Source organism: Euleptes europaea, chromosome 6 (assembly GCF_029931775.1).
Source record: "Euleptes europaea isolate rEulEur1 chromosome 6, rEulEur1.hap1, whole genome shotgun sequence".
Taxonomy (NCBI): domain Eukaryota; kingdom Metazoa; phylum Chordata; class Lepidosauria; order Squamata; family Sphaerodactylidae; genus Euleptes; species Euleptes europaea.
In genome coordinates, this window is record NC_079317.1 from 53,794,857 (window position 1) to 53,800,703 (window position 5,847).

Genomic DNA, 5,847 nt, shown 5'->3' on the forward strand with positions numbered 1-5,847 from the left:
ATGCGTCACATCTTCCTGCTGTGAGTAGCTATTCTTGCAGGGTCAGTAAAAGAGAACTGGATGGGAAGGTACTCACTCACCGTGCCATGTAAGGCATATGTAGATAGGGAGAGGTCTCTCACTGAGTGGGATGAGAGTAGCAACGCTCTCTCTGGAGCTCTAGAATGGTAGCACTGCATAGAGTCCACAAAGAACTACAGTTACAACACAAATTAGTATAGTTGGATCCTGACAGTATCTCCCCATTGTTCAGGCAAAGCTGCTTAGGGAGTGTGCAAAAGCAGCATGCTTTTCTCTACCGGAAGGAGTCTCAAAGTGGTTTACAAATACCTTCTCCCCCACAACAGGCACCTTCTGAGGTAGGTGAGACTGAGAAAGTTCTGAGAGAGCTGTGACTAGCCCAAGGTCACCCAGCAGGATGCATGTGTAGGAGTGGGGATTCCAATCAGGTTCTCCAGATTAGAATCTGACACTCATGTGGAGGAGTGAGGAATCAAACCCAGTTCTCCAGATTAGAGTCCACTGCTCTTAACCACTACACCACGCTGGCTAACAACAACAATGTTTAGAACAGGGGTGGGGAACCTCAGGCCCGGGGGCTGTATGCGGCCCCCGAGGACATTTTTTGTGGCCCTCGGGAGCTCCGGGGCCCTGCTGCAGAGGCGGGGCGCAGGGTGGCCCTCCCAGAGGGTGTTCCTGGTGCCATGGCTTACAGCGGTGCTGCGGCGCCCTTTGGACCTCCTCTCGCCGACTGTTGGCTGTTGAGCAGCGAGAGGGAGGGGGAAAGAGGCTGGTAGTTCCCGGTGGCAGAGCATGCATGCAGGAGCCGATCGGGCTTTGGGGGGGCCCTTTTGTGGACTCTGGGGAGGAGAGGGCATGGAGACTGGGCCCGGCCACGCGGGGCTCTGTGCGCCGCCGTGTGTGTGTGTGTGTGTGTGTGTGTGTGTGTGTGTGTGTGTGTGTGTGGGCAGGGGAGGCTGGGGCCCGGTCGCGCCGGGCCAGCATGCGCAGGTGTGTGTGTGTGGGGGGGAAGGCTTTTCTCTCTTTTCTTCCTCTTTTTCTGTCACTCTGTAATGTATGGGCATCAGTTAAGACCATAGCGCAGGAAGCCCAGGAGCTTGAGTCCTGGGCGAAGGATCCTAAGCCCTGCTCGCATGATGGGCCACAGCCAACACATCCTATTGGCCCTAAGCCAGGTCATGCTATTGGTGACCTGGGGGTTGTTTTCCCCCTATCACGGATCAGGGGGGGAGCGGCCACCTGGGACCAGGGGAGCATATAAGCAGGGCCAGGTTGTCTAGTTCCCCAGTTCCATCTGTTATTGCTGAAATCAATAAAGCTGTGTTGTTGTTGGAACTCCGTCTCGACCTCGTGTGTCCTCCCCACGCGGACTTAACAGTGGCGACGAAGGCTGGTAGGCAGTCCGGCTTGCTACCGAAATCACTCTCGCTGAAATCTCCTGTGAGTCGCCGCGACTTCACGGTGCCCGGTAGGCAGTCCGGCTTGCCCTTGCTGAATTCACTACGACACACCTGAGACGCAACACTTCGCTGACATGGCTACCCGGGGGTCTCTGGAAGAATTCGACCCCACCAAACCGGGCGGCTGGAAGAGCTACGCGAGCCGGCTGGCCTTCTACCTCGACGCCAACGATATCTCCGATGTCGGGAAGAAGCGCTCCGCCTTCCTCAGCGTGTGCGGGGCCCAGACCTTCGACCTCGCTCAGTCCCTGCTGGCTCCCGCCGAACTGGAGGCGACGCCATTTCCGGCGATCATGGCGGCGCTGGGGAGCCATTTCAACTCCCAGCCAACTCGGGCCACTCGCCGCTTGGCGTTCCACCTGCGGGACCAGGGGCCAGGGGAATCTGCAGCTGCATACATCGCCGCTCTACGCACGGCCGCCCGTTCCTGCGAGTTCCCAGACCTCAACGACCGGCTGTGCGACCGCTTCGTGTTTGGCCTGCTGAGCGACAAGTTGCGGCGCCGGCTCCTCGCCAAGAAGGACCTCGTGCTGACCGCAGCCATCGAGGAAGCCACCGCGGCCGAATCCTCCGCCCGGCCCGGACGTCTGGGTGACCGGGCCACACCGATTCCCCGCGATCCGGCTCCAGTCCACCACGAGAGCGCCAGCGACGCAGTCTCCAGCGACGAGGACGAGGCTCACAAACTGAGCGACCGCGGGGCCTCTCGGGGGTGCCGGGCTCGGGGCACCACAGACCGACCTTGCGCGAGCTGTGGCGAGCGACACGACCGCCGCTCCTGCCGGTTCCGCGACGCATCTTGCCGGGCTTGCGGCAGGGTCGGCCACATTGCCAAGGTCTGTCGCTCGGCGCCGAAGGGTCGGTCCTCGCGCCCAGCTAGGAAAGACGGCGCCCCGCGCCCCACCCACGACTTGGACGCTGACGAGCCCACCAGCGGCCGCCGGGGTCGCCGTGATACCGAGCTGCACAGCGTCTCCCTCCACAAGGTGCACGGGGCAGACAAGGTCGCCATCGTCGTCAAGATCGGCGGTGCGCCTTGCGAGATGGAAGTGGACTCCGGGTCGGCTCTCTCCATTATATCGATGGACACGTACCACGACCTGGGCCGTCGCTCTGCCTCCCTCCCCGAGCTGCGACCATCCCGCGTCACCATTTGGGACTATCAGCGGCGCCGGGTGCCGGTCCGGGGGGAGGCCCGCGTGCCCGTTCAATTCCGGGCCCGTTCCGGGCGCCTCCGCCTCATCGTGGTCGAGGGGCCTCGCGCGAGCCTCCTGGGGCTCGAATGGTTTCCGGCGCTCGGCCTTCACATCAGCGGCATCCACCACATCAGCCAGGCCGCCCTCGACGACGTTTGGGCGGAGTTCGAGGACGTGTGGAAGGGCCCACTGGGCTGCTACAAGGGGCCGCCGGTCCGCCTGCACGTCGACCCCGCCGCTGCGCCCATCCGCCTCAAGCCTCGCCGCATCCCCTTCGCCCTCAAGCCCCGGATCGACGCAGAGCTTGACCGTCTCGTCGCTCAGGGGGTACTGGTACCGGTCCCCAACGCCCCTGGGAGACCCCAATTGTGACGCCGCTCAAGCCCAACGGGGACGTCCGCATCTGCGCGGACTACAAATGTACTATTAATACTGCGCTGCGGCCGCACGCCTACCCCGTGCCCGTTGTCAGCCACCTCCTGGCCTCCCTTGCTGGGGGTCAGGTGTTTGCTAAACTGGACCTCGCTCAGGCTTATCAGCAGCTGCCCGTGGACCCTGAGTCGGCCGAGGCGCAGACGATTGTCACTCACCGGGGTGCCTTCCGGGTGACGCGCCTACAGTTCGGGGTCAGCACGGCCCCGGGCATCTTCCAGAATTTGATGGAAGACCTCCTGAAGGGCTTGCCTGGCGTCGTCCCGTACTTCGATGACGTCTTGATTGCCGCAAGCTCCGAGGACGAGCTCCTGGATCGCGTCCGCCGGGTGCTCCGCTGTTTCCGAGATGCCGGGTTGACGGTCAAGCGAGAGAAGTGCCAGCTGGGCCTGCCGCAGGTGGAGTTCCTGGGCTACTTGATCGGCGCAGAGGGCATCCATCCCACGCCCGACAAGATCAAGGTGATCCACAACACCCCGCCGCCCCAAAGCAAACAGGAGCTCCAGTCGTTCCTCGGCCTGCTGAACTTTTACCACGCCTTCCTCCCTAACAAGGCGTCGGTTGCCGAGCCGCTCCACCGGCTCTTGGACAAATCCTCCCCGTGGGCGTGGGGTAAGTTGCATCAACGGGCGTTCGAGGCTACCAAAGCCCTCCTGTCTCCCTCCAGCTTGCTCGTCCATTTCGATGAGAAGCTTCCCGTTGTGTTAACATGCGATGCCTCGCCCTACGGTGTCGGAGCAGTTCTGAGCCACCAGCTGCCAGGCGGTCGGGAGGCCCCAATTGCCTTCTACTCCCGGACCCTCTCCACTGCAGAGAGGAACTACGCGCAAATCGACCGGGAGGCGCTTGCCGTCGTGGCCGGAGTGAAGAAGTTCCACGACTACGTTTATGGCCGCCGCTTCTCCATCATCACCGACCACAAGCCACTTTTGGGGTTGTTCGTGCCGGATCGTCAGACACCACAAATCCTGTCCCCCCGCATGCTCCGGTGGTCGATTTTTCTCAACGCCTACGACTTCCGGCTACTACACCGCCCCGGGTCCAGCATCGCGAACGCCGACGCACTCAGCCGTTTGCCGCTCAAGGACTCTGACCCGGACCCGTCCCCGGCCTACAACGTCATGCTGCTGGAGACCCTGCCTGAACCGCCTTTGCATGCCTCGGACATTGCGGCTCACACTGCGAAGGACCGCACCCTCGCCCGCGTTTTGAACTGGGTGGGGAAGGGGTGGCCGGCCAGGCCGGAGGGCGCATTCAAGCCCTTTTTCACGCGGCAGCATGAACTCTCGCTGAACAAGGGGTGTCTGCTCTGGGGGAACCGCGTCGTGGTTCCAGCCAAACTGCGCACCAAGGTCCTGGACGCCCTGCATGCCTGCCACCCAGGCATAGTGCGCATGAAGGCCCTGGCGAGGAGCTATGTGTGGTGGCTGGGCATAGACGCTGCTGTGGAAGAGTGGGTGAGCCGCTGCCAGCCGTGCCAAGAGTCGCGGCCCGAGATGCCGCGAGCCCCGACCCACCATTGGGAGTCCACCCACAAGCCCTGGTCCCGCCTCCACATCGACTTTGCCGGCCCGTTCCAGGGCAAAACTTTCCTGATCGTGGTGGACTCCTACTCCAAGTGGCTGGAGGTTTCTGATGTATGCTCTATGACCTCGCGAGTGGTGGTTCGAGAACTGCGGAAGCTTTTTGCCACCCATGGGTTGCCAGACACGGTGGTCTCCGACAACGGGGCCCAATTTACGTCCGCGGAGTTCCAAGAGTTCCTGGCCAAAAATGGAATCCGCCACACAACCTCGGCCCCGTTCCACCCTGCCACTAACGGACAGGCAGAGAGAATGGTCCGCACGACCAAGGAAGCGATGCGGCGCATTGAGCGCAACGACTGGGACAGGGGGCTGGCAGAATTCCTCCTGTACCAGCACACCACACCCAACTCCACCACCGGAAAAAGCCCCGCGGAGCTCCTCATGGGCCGCCGGCCAAAAACGCCACTTGACCGGCTACACCCCGACCTTGCGCCAGAACGCCCTCGCCACCGAGAAGAACCAGCAACCCCACGGGTCGTAGAGCAGGATGTCCCCGTCTATGCCCGTAACTATGGAATGGGCCCAGCCTGGATTCTGGCTACCGTGCAGGACGCAACCGGCCCAGTATCCTACCGGGTTGCCACCCCCGAGGGTCGAGTCCTCCGGCGACACATCGATCAGCTGCGCCGCCGACTGGCTGACGAGCCCGACCGCACCGCTGCCACAGAAGCTCCAGAGCTTCCCAGAGTACCGGAACAAGCCGCTCCAGGGGAGAGCGAGCAGAGCGAGGAGCGCCTGTCTGCTGGCATGCACAGAGAGCTCCTGGAAGCCGTTTCTCCCACCTCCTGCGAACCCGGGCCGACTGCTGCCACAGACGCGGCCCCACCACCCACAACACCAGTTCCGGTACCGCGTAGGTCACAGCGGTTACGAACACGACCCCGCCACCTGAAAGACTTTGTGTGCTCGTGAGTGTCTGGACTTAGGGGGGAGGGGTGTAATGTATGGGCATCAGTTAAGACCATAGCGCAGGAAGCCCAGGAGCTTGAGTCCTGGGCGAAGGATCCTAAGCCCTGCTCGCATGATGGGCCACAGCCAACACATCCTATTGGCCCTAAGCCAGGTCATGCTATTGGTGACCTGGGGGTTGTTTTCCCCCTATCACGGATCAGGGGGGGAGCGGCCACCTGGGACCAGGGGAGCATATAAGCA

The 5,847-nt window shown here is 62.3% G+C and overlaps 1 pseudogene; it reads left to right on the forward strand.

Moving 5' to 3' along the window:
- Positions 1 to 1,555: 1,555 nt before the first annotated feature.
- On the forward strand, positions 1,556 to 5,607 carry LOC130479499 (uncharacterized protein K02A2.6-like; annotated as a pseudogene).
- Positions 5,608 to 5,847: the final 240 nt, after the last annotated feature.